This window comes from Microcaecilia unicolor, chromosome 11, assembly GCF_901765095.1.
Source record: "Microcaecilia unicolor chromosome 11, aMicUni1.1, whole genome shotgun sequence".
Lineage (NCBI taxonomy): Eukaryota > Metazoa > Chordata > Amphibia > Gymnophiona > Siphonopidae > Microcaecilia > Microcaecilia unicolor.
Window position 1 is genome coordinate 139276682 of NC_044041.1, and position 18496 is coordinate 139295177.

General features: G+C 48.3%; 1 long non-coding RNA gene across 4 annotated transcripts; it reads right to left on the bottom strand.

Moving 5' to 3' along the window:
* Positions 1-1065: 1065 nt before the first annotated feature.
* Positions 1066-9027, bottom strand: LOC115481043. Of its 4 annotated transcripts, none has more exons than XR_003943877.1 (3): positions 8464-9027; positions 3698-3819; positions 1066-2908 (listed from the first exon to the last, which is right to left on the bottom strand). It is a non-coding gene; the product is annotated as an uncharacterized LOC115481043 (long non-coding RNA). The 4 variants fall into 4 exon arrangements; XR_003943878.1 differs by having other exon boundaries at positions 8460-9027; XR_003943875.1 differs by lacking the exon at positions 3698-3819.
* Positions 9028-18496: the final 9469 nt, after the last annotated feature.

The window sequence follows — 18496 nt, forward strand, 5'->3', positions numbered from 1 at the left end:
GCATATACTCTGCATTTTCTACATGTGACTAACTCTCCATTCTCTACCCTCCAGGAGTTCCTTGCTGTGTGTGATGTGCTCCCTCACTGCCCCCCATTCTCTCTCTCTCCTTTGTTGAAGCAGGCAGCCTCTGGTCCCTTGGAGCCAACAGAGTCTTGCACAAGTTCAAGGTAAGCTCATACCGCTCAGCCACCTCTTCCCTTTCTGCTATGTAGGTGCTAAACACTTCTTGCATCTTGCAGGACAGCTGGTCAAGAGGATTGCAAGAGACAGCAGTGGACTGTAATACACTGGACTCTGAGGGCCAGATGTACTAAACTTTACGAGGCAATAACGAGCCAATAACAAGCCATTAACGAGCTAGTAAACCCAGGCATGCACTAAATACGTTTTTGCCAACGACGGTAGCAGCTAACGCAAACGGAATGCAGATGAGCAAATTGTGTAGAAACCCTATTGAAATGAGATGCATTAAGCTTTTCCGCTTGCCCTAACGCTGGAAAATGTCGGGAAAGCTAACGAGAGATCTGTACCTCTCGTTGGGGCTGTGCGGGCTTCGAAAACTTATAAAATGGAAAAAAAAATCGGGAGGGGCAAAAACGCTCGTCAGGAGCGTCCTTTATGGACGTTCTTCACTGTAGGTATTATGGGTATTATAAAAAAAAAAATCGCAGGCATCCGCTGCACCTATGGTACGCCGCTCCCCCCTCCACTGAAATCAGAACTTTTACGCAGCCCCGGCCCCCTCCCTTCCTTCCTCCTCCCTTCCTTGAAATGACAGCTTCCCCGCCATCCTCCGCCCCCCGTGGCCGCACCCCGCCGAGGTCGTCGCCACCACCGCTCCCCCCGCCCCCCTCCGTCTGCCACCGAGCCCTCGCAGCGCCTCTCACCTCCTTGTGAAGGCGCTGCACCGGCAACAACAGCTGATCGCCTCTTCAGACTTCCCTCCTTTGCTCGTGGCCCGCCCTCGTCTGACGCAAGTAACTTACATAGGTGACCTGCTATGGATTTACAGCCTGTCTCACTATCACAGACTACCCAATAATTACCGTGGATTCTTTTGGATTCATAATGAGTAAATGAAACTTTTATTAGAGGAAGCTAGATTCTACAATTGGTTAATATATACATAGAAATACTCGTTAGCACATATACAGTAATTAGCTCTAGAAAACAATGGTTAGCTGTATAAACAATCATGACATCACTGGTCTCTACATCTAAGCAATGCAAAGAGTTGTTTGACCAGGAAAGAAACAATAATTACATACATACAATCATCACTGATCTCCATCATCCAAGCTCTTGTCATCATCAGCTAGGAGGTCCGTTACACAGCGAGAGAGCTAGGAGCTTTTTAGACCAGAAATAGATTTCTGCGCAGCCCGTACGTTGCTCACAGATGAACCCCACTGTGCTGTGACAAGCCCTCCATTTTATTAGGTTCCGAGCCCATGTCCAGAGCTATGGGAAGTTACAGGAACGCCTCTAAGGGAAAATTACAGAATATACATGAGGATGCAGCCACATGCTTCCGGCCCAAGCAAACAAACCACTGGCCAGGTGGTTCCCCTCTTGGGCTTTGAGAATCCTGTTTCCCCCCCTGCACAAACTGAATCGGTTAGAGACATGCCTTATTTTCCACATTCCAACTTATTTTTGTATTCACAAGGAAAGTTACTTTCAGTCAGAAAAACAAGATTTCAGAGGGTATTATCGGACAAAAGCAGGATAGAAAATCAATCCTTTAAGATAGCACTTAAACAATAGATGAAACAGAATTACTTCTGATCAACAATACAGACCCCAAGTGCACTGGTCGATCCAGACACGGTTGAAAAACAATCTTAAAATTCTATTCCATTACAACCGGTCCTTGATTTTCAAGGCTGTCTGAACGACAGTCCATACACAAGTCATTACTCTACATCAGGTAAAACAACCAAAGAAAAGTAACAAGACAGATTATACAAATGGATAATATACTGAGCACTAATTTCAGCAAACATACTAAAATTAACAGGAAGTGTAATTCAAGGGCAAATAGTAATAGTGCTGCCCACTAATAACTAACCAAAATTCAGTATTACAAATAATACACACTGCTTAGTTACTCTAAACTACACAATTTGCCCAGAACAAAAGAGGTCAGTGCACAAGGCAGTATTTAAAATTATTAATCAGGTTGTGGAAGGAACCCACCGGTGAAATTCACCACCACAAGTATTCAGAGCTAGTCATCTTGAGCCTTATCCCTTTGCCTAAGGGCAAATAGATGTCACAACATACAAGTAGTAAATTATGCTATATTAATTCCTACTTGTAAACTATCTGAGTATAATCAACTGACTATAATCAAAAAAACTTTATTATATTGCAAAATAATAAGCTGATTAATATCAATTCTAATACATTTTGTGTTGTCTGAAGTTTCACTATCAATTACATTTATTATCTCTACACCTGTACTAAAAGCTCCTAACAATGTATCATACTAAGCTCATTTTACTCTACAATTAAAGCAATTAAGAGTACTACAGTTTTACACAGGTCTTCATAGGTGTAGTGTTCACACAAGAAGAATAAACATTTGCTAATGGTGTAAATGTCAGCAATGTCCACATTTTTGGGTCAACAATGCTGTATTGACTGTCTCTGACTTGTGCAAGTCATATTAAACTCATTCAGGCGACAAGACGTCTTTCCATATTTGAGTGTTGTTGACAGTTGCCACAGAGCACATCTAGTTAGCCGAACATGTGTCTTGTTGTCAGATTTCACTCTGATTCTTCCACTGCCACGCCAGCTTGCCTTGACTTTCGGTGGTAAGTTGTAGTTGTCCACCGGGGGTAATGCCAATACCCAAAGATACCATAAGAAGGAGGATTATACTGATTTTTACAAGTATCTATAAATGAAACATATTAACAGATTAATTACTCCATAAGATAACATTTATTTGTTGGAACATAAGTCCATTTTTCCCCGCCCAGATCGGAGGATTAGAATGGTATTATCCGCCCCTTAGGCAATAACTTCAGCAGGCTGTGGGGGCCCATTTTCTTGGGTAACCCACACCTTTGCACCTGCAGACAAATTAGTGGATCCAAAGCCTTTATCCCCTTGTATGGTAAAGGTGGTGGGTGGATCCAATTTCACAATTCCAGATTGTAACACGGGTAAAATTAACAATTAAGCAATTCTATCATTAGCCTGAATTAACACATCATGTTGACTTTGGTTATTAAGTATAACCCTCACTTTCCATTGATAATCTGTATCAATCACCCCTATTTTACGTATTTGTTGTTTCAACAGACCATTCATTTGTTCAATTAAACCTGCTCCAATATGTATATTATGGTCTGAAGCATATTGTTACCAACTAACCATCAAAAATGGGAACCATTATCAATTATCAATTCTAAAGTTTTAAAAGTGTTGCCTGCAAGGATGTGCAATTACATATCTAAAATAATTAGCTACTGCTATGCACACATATTTACATCCTTGCAAATTGAGTAAAAGTTCTGTATAATTCATCTACCAAATTTGTTCAGGTAATTTTCCCCTTTCTAATTACCCCTCAGACATGTGGGGAACAGATCACCTAGTCTGGTATTAACAGGCCAGACATTCAACAATAATAATTTTAATAACATCCATAATTAAACTAATACCATGATCTGTTGCCCACCTGTGAGTGGCCTATCTTCCCAGATGTTCACATTTTTGGTGCACCCATTTCACCAAACCTGAGCATTTATCTGGCTCTTCCCCAGTCATCAGCCACTGCGCTGTGGAGATGTTCTAGAGTATCTACATAAAAAACAATAACATTAATATACATAATTCTTGCCACAATTCTTTACCCCACAAATCTTTGGTATTAATTTTCCAATTGTTCTTATATCAGGTAGGTAGTCATGTGGCTGTAACATTGTCCCAAATTTTCTGTTTTCAAAGCCATATAAGCAGCATACAACTCTGCATATTAACTACTTGCTCCTCCCCCACTGCATTCTAGTGAACGCTTTATTTTGGGATTATAAACTACTGCTTTTCAGACTCTTTCCCCCAACATATTTCATCTGCAAACCAGGCATGCTGCTGTTCTTCATTGGTTAATTGATTATAAACTTTTTACCACTTAACTGGGCTTTCCACCCAATTCCGCTGAATTTATCCTGTCTCTGAAAGGGCTGACACTTTTTCATACAGTAAGGGAATTCCTCCAATTCCTGCTTTTATTCTCTCCTGAATATACCATTTCCACTTAATTCCAATAAAACGTTGTGCCTTCTTTTTATTACAAGGAGGAACAAATTCCAAAATTTTCTGTTTAGCTTTTAAACCATTATGCTACTGAATGCCTAGAAATGTCACTGTTTAGGATGGTCCTTGTATCTTATCTCCCATCCTTTGTTTGTTAAATGAACAATTAACAATTCCAACAGGGTCTGAACATCTTCCTATGTTTTTCCTTGAATCATAATATCAATATAATGCACAATTTACATATGATCAGCTAGAGGAAACTCATCTATACTGCCTGCCCTGCCAACTGAAAGCAAATTGATCCCAATATTTCTCATTAACTGGTATTGTAAAAAATAAAACATTAGCCAAATCTATTACAGCATACTGTCTGCCAGAATATGTCTGTATTCTCTCTATCAAAATAATAGTATCCGGGACTGCAGCAGTTAAAGTGGGTGTAACTTTCCAATTCCTAATTTTGTTCTTGTATTTTCTTTTCTAATTCTAAAAAACCTACGGCTCTAAAATCCCAGTGTTACCAAATTCCTTTATTTTTGGCAAAAGCTCTTATTCTACTTCTAGAGCAATCTGTATCTGCTCAAAAGCCTTTTTTTTTTACACAAACCCTGTTGCTCTCTCTCTCTTCACTGAAGGTCATTCTTACTGATAAGCTCTGCTTGCAAGAAGCTAATTAACCCATTCCTATGTCTTAACAGTTTCTCTACGGAAACGGTCCTTGAGCCTTATAAGATTAGCCTTTTATTTTAAATGTGCAATTAATTTCCAAATGAGTCTAAACATATACTACGTCACACTTACAAAAGCACTCGCTCAGTTATTAACTGCGTCACACATTTTACAACGGCACGGCACACTCAGTTATTTCAATTGCACAAATCACACAGCATTCTAACTATAAATCACACACAAACATTCCAATTCTGTACTTTTTCCATGCTGCTTACCCCGTTTCTAACGGGTGTTCAGATAAACAATACTGTTGCATAGCAACATAGTAAATGATGGCAGATAAAGACCCGTCCGGTCCATCCAGTCTGCCCAACAAAATAAACTCATTTTTACATAGTAATTCCCTCTCTCTTCCTGTTTTCAGCATTTTGCCTGCAGCAAGGCAATGATTCCTTTAAACCGGAGTCCTGTTCCTCCCCCATTAGGACCACTCAGTGGTTATAATAACATATAATACTTATTCCAGCTTTGGAATTCAACTCTCCCCTGCATTCCTCTTACAAAAGGTGTCCTTCTATGTACGAATCCCACCCTCGTTGCCAAAATGACCTGCTATGGATTTATAGCCTGTCTCACTAACACAGACTACCCAATAATTACTGTGGATTCTTTTGGATTCGTAATGAGTAAATGAAACCTTTATTAGAGGAAGCTAGATTCTACAATTGGTTAATATATACATATATATTGTAAAGAGGATGAGGAGGCTAATGTGAAGATGGTGAAGCTCCCACCTCAGGATCCCAGGTCCCTCTCTCACTCAGGGTGAGCTGGTTCTCAGTATGCAGATTTTATGCAAATTAAGATCCTACCCCTTTTTACTCGGGGTGACCTGATTCTCAAAAAAGCAAACAGAGTCAGGTCTTATCAACAGGATTTCTTCCATACAAATCTTTATTCCAGCCTATGGGGCACACCTCTCTTAGCTTAAAACACTTTCACAAGCTTAAACAGCTCTTCCAGCTTAACCATTTCATTTCTTCCTCTCAGTGCAATCCTCCAGTTTAAACATTTCTTCTTGCACAGTCCAATGTCCCTCGATTTCTTCCCCCTGAGCCCTTTCCCACTGGCATTTGGGCTCAGTATTAACTCAGTCCTGGACACACAGTCCCTCCTTATAGCACACAGCTTTAGACACCCAGTCTCTTCTCAATATTAACTCTGGGACACACAGTACCTCTTCACTGTTCTAAACACAGTATTTGCATCTGGGACACACAGTACCTCTCTGAACACATAGTTCTTATCCTGGCACTCTAGGGCCTTCTTACCCCAGCCAGCTTCCCTGCCTTGCACCCAGTTCACCACCAGTCCAAAGGGCTCAGCCAGTACTTCACATGGGGACCTCCTGCTTCAGCTACCAGCTCTCTTCTTCCCACTGCTAGCTCTCCTTTTCCCCCTCACCCCTCAGGTGGGGTATTAAGTGTTTAATGGCCAAACAGGACCCAGCCCATAACCGGCTGCACCTGTTTCCACCTCCAGGACTCTCCCCGGTCCTAGCGACCTCCAGCTATACCTCCCCATACTGGCTCCCTTTAGCAACTCACCAGCCCTTCTCCCTGGACATTTTAGGGGGGCAGCGCCCTCTAGGGGCCTAACCAGGGTAGGACAGCCTCTTCCTTCTCACATACCCCCACCCTTAAGATAATTGCTGCTCAAGCTCAGCAACTCTTTTAGCCTTTTCCACTGAGGAGCAGCAATTCTTCCAAGAGGGCATACACTTTTCCAGGCTCATCCCTGTTCTATCCCTAGGTCTCACCAACCCCCCCTATCTAGGCTCCTCATCCCCCTCTAAGTCCCCAAAACCTGGTTCTTAATGTCCAGCTTTAATAGATCCTCATCAGCGGTAATTAACTCCGATGAGTGCTCTGGCCTTCTCCTCTCCGGCTTGAACTTTTCTCCGGCTTCTCAGGCCTCCATCCTTCCTGGCCGTCCGATGGGGTGCAGCCTGCAATCACACAAAACAAGATCCAAGTGTGGCCTGTTTACTCTCCTGGCCCCCTCACTTGTGCTGCACCTCCCTGTGTGTCCGCCTCCCCCTCCTGGGAAGGGGCTTGTGGCCTCCTCCATCCCCTACAGCCACTCCCAAGCCTCCAGTTCTCACTTACTATCCACCCTCACCTCCCCCCTAGGTACCCTTTACCTGGGGTAGGTGAGCAAAGCGCTTTTGCTAGTGTTGACCCCCTCGACGGGCTTCTGGAACCACCGCCTCTGGACCCTCCAAGGACACCTCCATCTCACTCCGACCCCTCATCTGGTCTGATCTGGCATCAAGCTGCTCCCACGTGGAAGTTCAGTGCCGATCCCACTCCTGACACCATTTGTAAAGAGGATGAGGAGGCTAATGTGAAGATGGTGAAGCTCCCACCTCAGGATCCCAGGTCCCTCTCTCACTCAGGGTGAGCTGGTTCTCAGTATACAGATTTTATGCAAATTCAGATCCTACCCCTTTTTACTCGGGGTGACCTGATTCTCAAAAAAGCAAACAGAGTCAGGTCTTATCAACAGGATTTCTTCCATACAAATCTTTATTCCAGCCTATGGGGCACACCTTTCTTAGCTTAAAACACTTTCACAAGCTTAAACAGTTCTTCCAGCTTAACCATTTCATTTCTTCCTCTCAGTGCAATCCTCCAGTTTAAACATTTCTTCTTGCACAGTCCAATGTCCCTCGATTTCTTCCCCCTGAGCCCTTTCCCACTGGCATTTGGGCTCAGTATTAACTCAGTCCTGGACACACAGTCCCTCCTTATAGCACACAGCTTTAGACACCCAGTCTCTTCTCAATATTAACTCTGGGACACACAGTACCTCTTCACTGTTCTAAACACAGTATTTGCATCTGGGACACACAGTACCTCTTCACTGTTCTAAACACAGTCTTTGCATCTGGGACACACAGTACCTCTCTGAACACATAGTTCTTATCCTGGCACTCTAGGGCCTTCTTACCCCAGCCAGCTTCCCTGCCTTGCACCCAGTTCACCACCAGTCCAAAGGGCTCAGCCAGTACTTCACATGGGGACCTCCTGCTTCAGCTACCAGCTCTCTTCTTCCCACTGCTAGCTCTCCTTTTCCCCCTCACCCCTCAGGTGGGGTATTAAGTGTTTAATGGCCAAACAGGACCCAGCCCATAACCGGCTGCACCTGTTTCCACCTCCAGGACTCTCCCCGGTCCTAGCGACCTCCAGCTATACCTCCCCATACTGGCTCCCTTTAGCAACTCACCAGCCCTTCTCCCTGGACATTTTAGGGGGGCAGCGCCCTCTAGGGGCCTAACCAGGGTAGGACAGCCTCTTCCTTCTCACAATATATACTGGTTAGCACATATACAGTAATTAGCTCTAGAAAACAATGGTTAGCTGTATAAACAATCATGACATCACTGGTCTCTACATCTAAGCAATGCAAAGAGTTGTTTGACCAGGAAAGAAACAATAATTACATACATACAATCATCACTGATCTCCATCATCCAAGCTCTTGTCATCATCAGCTGGGAGGTCCGTTACATAGCGAGAGAACTAGGAGCTTTTTGGACCAGGAATAGATTTCTGTGCAGCCTATACGTTGCTCACAGATGAACCCCACTGTGTGTGACAAGCCCTCCCTTTTATTAGGTTCCGAGCCCATGTCCAGAGCTATGGGAAGTTACAGGAACGCCTCTAAGGGAAAATTACAGAATGTACACGAGGACGCAGCCACATGCTTCCGGCCCAAGCAAACAAACCACTGGCCAGGTGGTTCCCCTCTTGGGCTTTGAGCATATCCAGTTTCCCCCCTGCACAAACTGAATTGGTTAGAGACATGCCTTATTTTCCACATTCCAACTTATTTTTGTATTCACAAGGAAAGTTACTTTCGGTCAGAAAAACAAGATTTCAGAGGGTATTATCGGACAAAAGCAGGATAGAAAAGCAATCCTTTAAGATAGCACTTAAACAATAGATGAAACAGAATTACTTCTGATCAACAATACAGACCCCAAGTGCACTGGTCGATCCAGACAGGGTTGAAAAACAATCTTTAAAATTCTATTCCATTACAGTAGGTTACTTACGTCAGACGAGGGCGGGCCAGGAGCAAAGGAGGGAAGTCCGAAGAGGCAATCAGCTGTTGTTGCCAGTGTAGCGCCTTCACACGGTTGTGGCGCTGCGAGGGCCCGGTGGCAGACGGAGGGGGGCGGGTGGAGGGAGGAGCGACGGCGACGACGACCTCAGGGGGGGCGGCGGGGAAGCTGTCATTTCAAGGAAGGGGGGCCTGGGTTGCGTAAAAGTTCTGATTTCAATGCAGGGGGGAGCGGGCAGCGGCAGCGACCTCGGGCGGGGGGGGGGGGGGGGGGGGCAAGGCTATCAATAAAGGACATCCATAAAGGACTTTTTTTTTTTTTTTACGTCTTTGGCATGTGCAGAGCAGCCAGCATAACGCTTGGCTGCTCTGCACATGCTGTACTGGTCGATTATCCGACGGTTTTATGAAGGGTTAGAGAATGCAAGTGAGCTGCAACGAGCAGCTCATTTGCATTCCCTTTCCTTCATGCATAGCCGTTCCCTACCGATTCGGTATGAAATTCGGTAGGGAAAGGCTCTAACGACGACTTTAGTGCATGCCCCCCGAGAGCCATGATTGTTTCTACCCAATTCATTGTACAGATTTCTTGTTCTCTATTGGGCACACTCAGTTGTGGCTGTCTGTGGGGTGGAGGAAGGGAAGAGGCCGCGAGAATGGATGTGTGCATCCCTCATGGTCAAGGGTTCTGTTCTCTGCGTTCAAATCTTACCTCTATTTTCACCAGGTTCACGGGTATCCACAGCTGGTAGTTTTTCTCCCGCTTTGCACCTCATGTGTCTCCCTGCTAGGTTCCATCCTTCTTTATGTGGTGAACCCCAGTCCCCTGTTATGAAGTGCCCACCCATTCTCAGGGTTGTTGGGGGTGGGGAGGGGGGAAGCTTATATGCCCTGAATGTCTTTTCCACTTTATTTAACACAGTCCTACAATCCTCCATAGTTATGGAACAACATTTCTCTATTCTATCCTGCAAACTATTTTCAAGGTGGCCAAAGGTGCGTGCCTACCATAGCCTTGAGCCCTTAAGTAATGGTGAGGGAGAGGGGTTCTGGTTACAGTTCCTATTCTAAATTACCTGCAGGTGGCTACAGCCTGGTGCCTATATAATTCCCCTAGCCTGTGCCCTTCTGTACCTGATGTATTATATTGCAATTGTGATGAAGTAAACATCCATCTAATGCTTTTACCCTTGGTTTCCATTTTCTCCTGAGCACTATATACCATGGCTGATACATTCAATGTGAAAAGATGACCCAGCTGTTTGTAGCTCCTTCCTGGCCCTCACCAATGAGGTTTGGTTGTGGGTAAGGGTGTCTGGCGATCAGAAAGTAAACATCGTGTATGCACTACCTATGATTATCTGCAAGTTTCTACTTGGCAGATCACTAATGCTAGACAACATATCTATTATTTACACAACTCTGTGCTGTGGGGCTGTATGGTAAGGGGGGAGAGGCTGGATGGCCATTTGTGTTCCTCAACAGAAATGCCCACCCAGCCTCCTCCCCCTTACCATACAGCCATGCAGTTTGGAAGGAACAGGTGGCCTTCTGTATGGCCACACTTATCACACATATATACCAAAGTTTCTCTGTCACAGGTCACCTGTCATGCAACCCAGATTGCTGCCTCCTCTCAAATCAACCCCAGCATTTGATAATATGTAGTGCACAAAGCAGACACACACACCTTGTTATATCGAAAATTATGAAATGTGTATGTAACAAAAAATTAAATAGTACTATTTACAAAATATTTTGGGGGACGGAAGGGAGGCGTTATTCTTCCCTCTGAATGGCCTTCTGCAGCAGGCTAATGAGCAGCACCAGGAGCAGCCACTGCACCCTGAAGTGCTGCTTGTTAGCCTGCCGCATCGCTGACACCTCCTGCAGCAACTGGTTTTGTGTTCACCAGTTGCTGTAGGAGGCGCAGGGCTGGGGATAGGGCTGCAGCTGGGGGTGGGGATGGGTTGGAGAGGGTGGGCGGTGTTGGGCCCTCATCCCCATCAAGGGGAGGCATGTCTGCCCATGGATCCTCCTGGACCTCCTCCTGCCGCCCTGTGTATGTAACAGGATTGTCTCTGAGATCAACAAATCCAACATGGCTTGCATAGTGCAGGAGCTGGCTGGCCTGAGGCAGGGGATGGGGAAAGGTGTGGTGAGCCCTGGGCTATACCCATGAGGTGTGAGATGCATGAGATGACATGAAAGGGAACCCTGGATGATGGTCTGACACAGAGTACACAGGCAGACCACACTCATTGCTCAGCAGCATGTTTGCATTATGATTTGTGACTATGGTTGGCTGACCATTTGGGTTTTTTTTTTTTTTTTTTTGGGGGGGGGGGGGGGGAAGCACATAACTTTAATATGTGGCAATGACATACACTAAGAGTAGGACCTCAGACAGGAATACCATAAAACAGTATCCACCACAGAAACGGGGATACAGAAGTGAGGCATGTCATCTCATTCATCTCAGAGAAGGTTAGTTGGAAGTTGCAGCAACACTCACGGAAGGGCAGCTGCAACCTCAGGCCTTGATCTGGGGCAGAGGTGTTATTACTTACTAGTTGCCTATTAGCCACATGGAAACTGATATTGTACAGGACATTTGCATTATTAAATACATACATTTACAAATGAGTACAGGTGCCCTGTTTATAATACTTATGTTGAGCCCTGAGGCGCCGTCTCACTGCCCTGATGATGTCAGGGTTGTGCCTCTTCATGCACCTGAACCTCCGCCGGAGGGACTCGAGGTCCCTCCGAATGCCAAAGCTTCTGGAGTATCGTTTGTGTGCAGTATTGTAGGGATGCAGGAATGTTTTTGCTTTCTAGTACATAGATTCTATTAATGAATGTGCATGTGCACATATCACTGATTACACTTGAATGCAGACTCCAGTTTGTGCTTACACTGCTGAGGGAGCTCTTATATGTGTAGCTACAGGAAGGGGCCCTTAGAGCCCAGGAGGGGGGGGGGGGCAACCTGTCCCTTATCTCACCCCAGGCTTCGATGGAGAGAGTCCTGGGGGGCAGGTGGTGGGGAAAAAGAATATGCCTGTGCTTCAAGAACAGGTGTACCAGGAGCAGATTCTCTCCGATGGAGAAGTTTGGCTCGCGTCCGAGAGACATGTTTCTCAGTGAAGGTAAAATTATGTATCATACCTGATCATTTTCTTTCCATTAATCATAGCCGATCAATCCATAGACTGGTGGGTTGTGTCCATCTACCAGCAGGTGGAGATAGAGAGCAATCCTTTTGCCTCCCTATATGTGGTCATGTGCTGCCGGAAACTCCTCAGTATGTTGATATCAAAGCTCCATCCACAGGACTCTGCACTTAGAGAATTACACCCACAAAGGAACACTCTGCCCAGCTCACCACCACCGAAACGGGGGAGGGGAATCAACCTAGCTCATCCCCACACAAGTGGGGGAGGGGAACCGTCCAGCTCATCCTCGCGGAGCGGGGGAGGGACACCACACCCGCCGATGCGGGGGGATCTGGCTTATCCTGCAACCGCAACCGCGGGAGGAGCTGACTGACCCTAACACCGCCGAAGCGGGAGGGGTAGCGGGAGGGGTACAAAGCTGCCCTACAGCCGCATGAAGCGGGAGGGAGCGCCGGCAGAATTTAGGTCTCAATCCAGCCCCATAAAACGGAGGAGAGAGGAATGCCGCAGCTCACTGTAACACAAAATCGTTGCAACTCCTGAAGAATCCAATTGAAAAAACTTGAACACGAAGTCCTCCTGAACAGGAACTGAAGACTAAACTTGAACCTGAAATGCAACCAGAATATAAACAGTACAGATATCTGGGAGGGGCTATGGATTGATTGGCTATGATTAATGGAAAGAAAATTATCAGGTATGATACATAATTTTACCTTCCATATCATCATGCCGATCAATCCATAGACTGGTGGGATGTACCGAAGCAGTACTCACCCAGGGCGGAACATAGAAATCCTTGACCGCAACACTGAAGCTCCAAACCGGGCCTCCGCCCGAGCAGCCACAGTCAAGCGGTAATGTCTGGAGAAGGTATGGGCCGATGCCCAAGTTGCCGCCCTACAAATCTCTTCCAAGGAGACGGACCCGACCTCTGCCATCGAGGCCGCCTGTGCTCTAGTGGAATGAGCCTTCAGCTGGATAGGCGGCACCTTCCCCGCGGCCACATAAGCCGCTGCAATGGTTTCCTTGACCCATCGTGCCACTGTAGGCTTGGCAGCCTGCAGACCCTGACGAGGACCTGCGAACAGCACAAACAGATGATCCGACTTCCGGAATCATTGGTCACTTCCAAGTATCTGATGATGACTCGTCTCACATCTAGATATTTGAGAGCAGAGTACTCCTCTGGGTAGTCCTCCCTACGAAAGGATGGGAGACAGAGCTGCTGATTCACATGGAAGCGAGAAACAATCTTGGGCAGGAAGGAAGGCACTGTGCGAATAGACACTCCTGCCTCAGTGAACTGCAGAAAGGGCTCCAGACATGATAGCTCCTGGAGCTCGGAAACTCTTCTGGCTGAAGTGATAGCCACCAAAAAGACTGCTTTCAACGTCAGGTCATTCAGAGATGCCCTCGACAAGGGTTCACAAGGCGGCTTCTGCAAGGCTCTTAGCACCAGATTGAGATTCCACGCAGGTACCACTGAGTGCAGAGGAGGGCGCAGGTGATTAACTCCTTTGAGAAAGCGTACCACATCTGGCTGCGAGGCCAGGGAAGCACCCTTCAGGTGACCCCTGAAGCAAGCAAGAGCCGCTACATGGACCTTAAGGGAACTGAGCTATAGGCCTTTTTCCAGACCTTCTTGCAGGAACGCCAATACTGAAGAAATTGGAGCAGTGAAGGGAGAAAGTGAGCCTGCCTCACACCACGATGGAAAGGTACGCCAAACCCTGGCGTAAGCAGTAGAAGTAGAGCGCTTCCTCGCTCTCAGCATAGTGGCGATGACCTTGTCTGAGAAGCTCTTCTTCCTCAGACGCTGCCGCTCAATAGCCAGGCCGAAAGACCAAAGGGGGAGGGATCCTCCATTACCACGGGACCCTGACGCAACAGGCCCTGCTCCGCTGGCAGCTGCAGAGGGCCGTCCACTGAGAGCCTGATCAAGTCCGCACACCAGGGACGTCTGAGCTAATCAGGACTCACCATGATTATCTGGCCCGGATGCTTTGCCACCCGGCCTAGCACCCTGCCCAACATGGGCCAAGGCGGGAACACATAGAGAAGCTCCTGTGTCGGCCACTGTTGGAGAAGAGCATCTACTCCCAGAGATCGAGGGTCCCGTCCTCTGCTGAAAAAGCGCAGCACTTGGCAATTGGCTGATGAGGCCATCAGATCTAGGCTCGGCTGGCCCCAGCGCTTTGTGATGTCCAAGAAGGCCTGAGCAGTATTCATCACTCCCGCAATGTGGGCCGCCGACAGCAGTTCCAGGTTTGCTTCCGCCCACTGGCATAGATTCATGGCCTCCTTGGCTAGAGGGGCACTCATGGTACCTCCCTGGCGATTGACATAGGCCACAGCCGTGGCATCGTCCGACCGGACCCGTACAGGCTTCAGTGCCAGGACCGGGAGAAACTCCAAAGGTGCCAACCGAATGAGTTCCAGGAGGTTGATAGACCACTTTGCCTCTGCAGGGGACCAGAGCCCCTGCGCTGTCTTTCCCAAGTAGTGGGCTCCCCAGCACGTCAAAGAGGCGTCCGCCGTGATGACAACCCACTCCGGGGTCATAAGAGGCATTCCTGTGGACAGCTTGTCTGGCCTCAGCCACCAGCTCAGCGCCTTGCGCACCGCCGGATCCAAGGGAAGGCGCACAGCGTAATCCTCCGAAGCTGGAGTCCATCGCTGCAGCAGAGAGAGCTGTATAGGTCTCATATGGGCCCTGGCCCAGGGCACTACTTCCATCATGGCCGTCATAGAGCCCAACAGCTGCACATAGTCCCAAGCCCGAAGAGGAGAGGCTGCTAGGAACTTGTCCACCTGAGCCTGAAGCTTGACAATCTGATTGGCAGGAACACTCTGCCCACTTGGGAGTCGAATCGAACTCCCAGCTCCTCCAGGGACTGAGTCGGGTGCAGCTGGCTTTTCTCCCAGTTGATGATCCACCCCAGGGAGCTCAAAAGAGAAATCACTCGGTCTGAAGCTCTGCCGCACTCTGCATAAGAGGGGGCTCGGATCAACCAGTCGTCCAGATAAGGATGGACTTGTACTCCTTTCTTGCGAAGGAAGGCCGCGATGACCACCATTACTTTGGAGAAGGTCCGCGGAGCAGTAGCCAACCCGAACGGGCGGGCTCTGAACTGGAAGTGTCGGCTCAGAACTGCAAAACGCAGAAGGCATTGATGAGGAGGCCAGATGGGAATATGCAAGTAAGCTTCCCCTGCCTGCACTGCCGCTATAACAGAGCGGAGAGTCTCCATTCGGAAGTGCCGAATTTACAAGGCCCGATTGACCCCTTTGAGGTCGAGGATAGGCCGGACAGAACCTCCTTTCTTTGGAACCTCAAAGTAAATGGAGTAACGTCCCTTGCCAAGCTGATCTTCTGGCACCGGAACGACCGCACCCAGGCGGATCAGATTGTCCAAAGTCTGCTGCACTGCCACAGCTTTGACCAGAGACTTGCAGGGAGAGTGCACAAACCCGTCTCTTAAGGGTCGGCAGAACTCTAGCTTGTAGCCGTCTCTGATGACTTCCAGCACCCAAGCGACTGAAGTTACCCTGGTCCACTCGCCCAGAAACGAGGATAGGCATCCTCCAATCTGCTCTGGGCCATGGACCAGCGCCCCGTCATTGGATATGAGACCCTGGGGGAGGACCGGAGGAGGCACCTCCGGGAGGGCGGTCTCTGCGAAAGGAATGCTGCTTGGGGGAGAAGTTCCTTATGAAGGAAGAGGGGGCAGAGGAGCCCGACTTGCCCAGGTGATACCGACGGGCTTCCCGAAACTGTCCTTTGGTGGAACCGGGGTGGGCACCACTGGCCCGAGCCTTGACCTCTGGTAACCTCTTGCCCTTAGACGTGCCGAAATCGGTCACAATCTTGTCCAGCTCGACCCCAAAGAGCAGCTTGCCTTTAAAAGGCAACTTAGCCAGGCGAGACTTAGAGGCGTGGTCAACAGACCAATGCTTTAGCCACAGCCACCGCCGTGCAGAGACTGTCTGAGCCATACCTTTAGCCGAGGCTCTCAAGACATCATACAGCAAGTCTGCCAAGTAGGCCAAGCCCGATTCCAGGGCTGGTCAATCAGCCCTCAAGGAAGGATCCGAGGGGGAAGCCCGCTGCACCAGCGTCAGGCACGCCCTTGTCACATAGGAGCCGCAAATTGAGGCCTGTAAACTTAAAGCAGCCACCTCGAAGGATGACTTTAAAGCTGCCTCCAATCTCCTGTCTTGGGCGTCCTTTAGGGCCGTGCCACCTTCCACCGGCAACGCCGTTTTCTTAGTCACAGCAGTGATTAAAGAATCCACGGTAGGCCCAAGAAAGGCCTCCCGTTCACCTTCAGGCAGAGGATAGAGGCGGGACAAAGCCCTAGCCACTTTAAGGCTCGCTTCTGGGAAATCCCAATGAGCCGAAATCAAGGTGTGCATGGCTTCATGCACGTGGAAGGTTCTAGGCGGGCGCTTCGTCCCCAGCATAATGGCAGAGCCAACAGAGGCTGAGGGAGAGACGTCCTCTGGAGAGGAAATCTTCAAAATGCTCATGGCCTGCACTAACAGGTTCGGCAGATCCTCTGAGCGAAAGATCCGTGCTGCAGAGGGGTCATCCGCTCCATCCGAGCGGGAATCCGTCTCCTCCAAGGAATCCCCAAAGGACCGTTGGGAGAACTCAGATACGCTGCCCTCATCTAAATCAGAGGAGACAGAGTCCTCTAGGGCCTGGAAGTCCACCCGAGGGCGTTTGCTTCCGGAGGCCTCAACCCCTTGATCAGAGGGGGGAGCTGAGGCAGCGTTTAGCATAAGAAAAGCCTGATGCAGCAGCAAAATGAACTCAGGGGAGAACCCCCTAGACTGTGCACTTCTGCCGCCTGGGCCACGGCCCTAGACGCACCCTCAACCGGCGCTCGCAAGAGCGGGGGGGGGGGGGAACATGATGCGCATCCAAAATGGCGTCCGGCGCGAAACTCCGAGAAGGAGCTGCACATAAGCAACGGCGCTTAACTTTCGCCGCTTTCTTACTGTCGCCCGAATCAAGGGCGACCATAGCATTAACGTCTCCCACCTCGAGGGCGGCCCAAGAAGAAGCCGTCCGAGCAGAGTGGCCGGCCAAAATGGGTGGGGGGGGGGGGGGGGGGGGGGGGGGCAAGCAGCGGGGGATGGGCACTTATGGCGGGAAAAAAACTGCCGCACCGGAAGAAGAACCGGGACACTGACCGGACTCCAAACTGACGCCCAAACAAAGGCGAGTCAGGCTTTGAAATCCCCGCATCCCCGCTAGACGCACACACGCGGTCCGGGGAGCGAATCTTCGTGCCCTTGCCCTCCAACGCCATAAGCCACGTGGAGACCGAACGGGGAACCCCCTGCCCGCTATCAACGGTAAAATCACCTGCTTCTCGCTCCGAGCTGTAACGAACTGGTGTCCCAGTGAGCAGCTGCAATAAACGCTGATATAAACGTTGAAATAAACGCCCTTAAAGGACATTCAAATTTTTTTTTTTTTTAAACAGAGCCAGCGGGAGGGGGGAGAAAAGGAGGGACCTGGCACCACCAAGTTTGCACTTGCTCAAGAAGAGCCCTCAACCCCAGGTACTCAACAAAACCTAAGAATTAGGCTTGGAGACCTAGCCAGAGCTGCTGCTGTGTGTGACCACCACCTGCTGAGATAGAGAACATACTGAGGAGTTTCCGGCAGCACATGACCACATATAGGGAGGCAAAAGGATTGCTCTCTATCTCTACCTGCTGGTAGATGGACACAACCCACCAGTCTATGGATTGATCGGCATGATGATATGGAATAACCGTTGGAAAGCGTGCATCGCCTTATATGGATGCACATGCGTGATGGGCGTCCTTACATGCACAGCTCCATATATGTCACCATCCCATATATGGATAGTCAGTACATGCACGTTCTGGCATCTATAATAGTTCCACACATGGATGGCCGTGACGCATGGACGTCCATGGACTGTTGTCACGCGTGCGGGGACTACGTGCGGAGTTTTCCTTATATGATCATTATGAAGTGTACGAACTTCATATATACATACAATAAAATATGTATGTTCCTTATATTTCCTATAGCTGCATGTTCCGCAAGTACAGTGCATGTAGTTGCGGACATCCAGGTATGGGGAAAATATAAGGCACATTGAGAAGTATAAAGTTCAATAACGCGTTTCTCACATAACTGCCTGATTTGGCCGTTTTCAAATGTGATAATGGAATGTCTAAGGCCTTCCGTT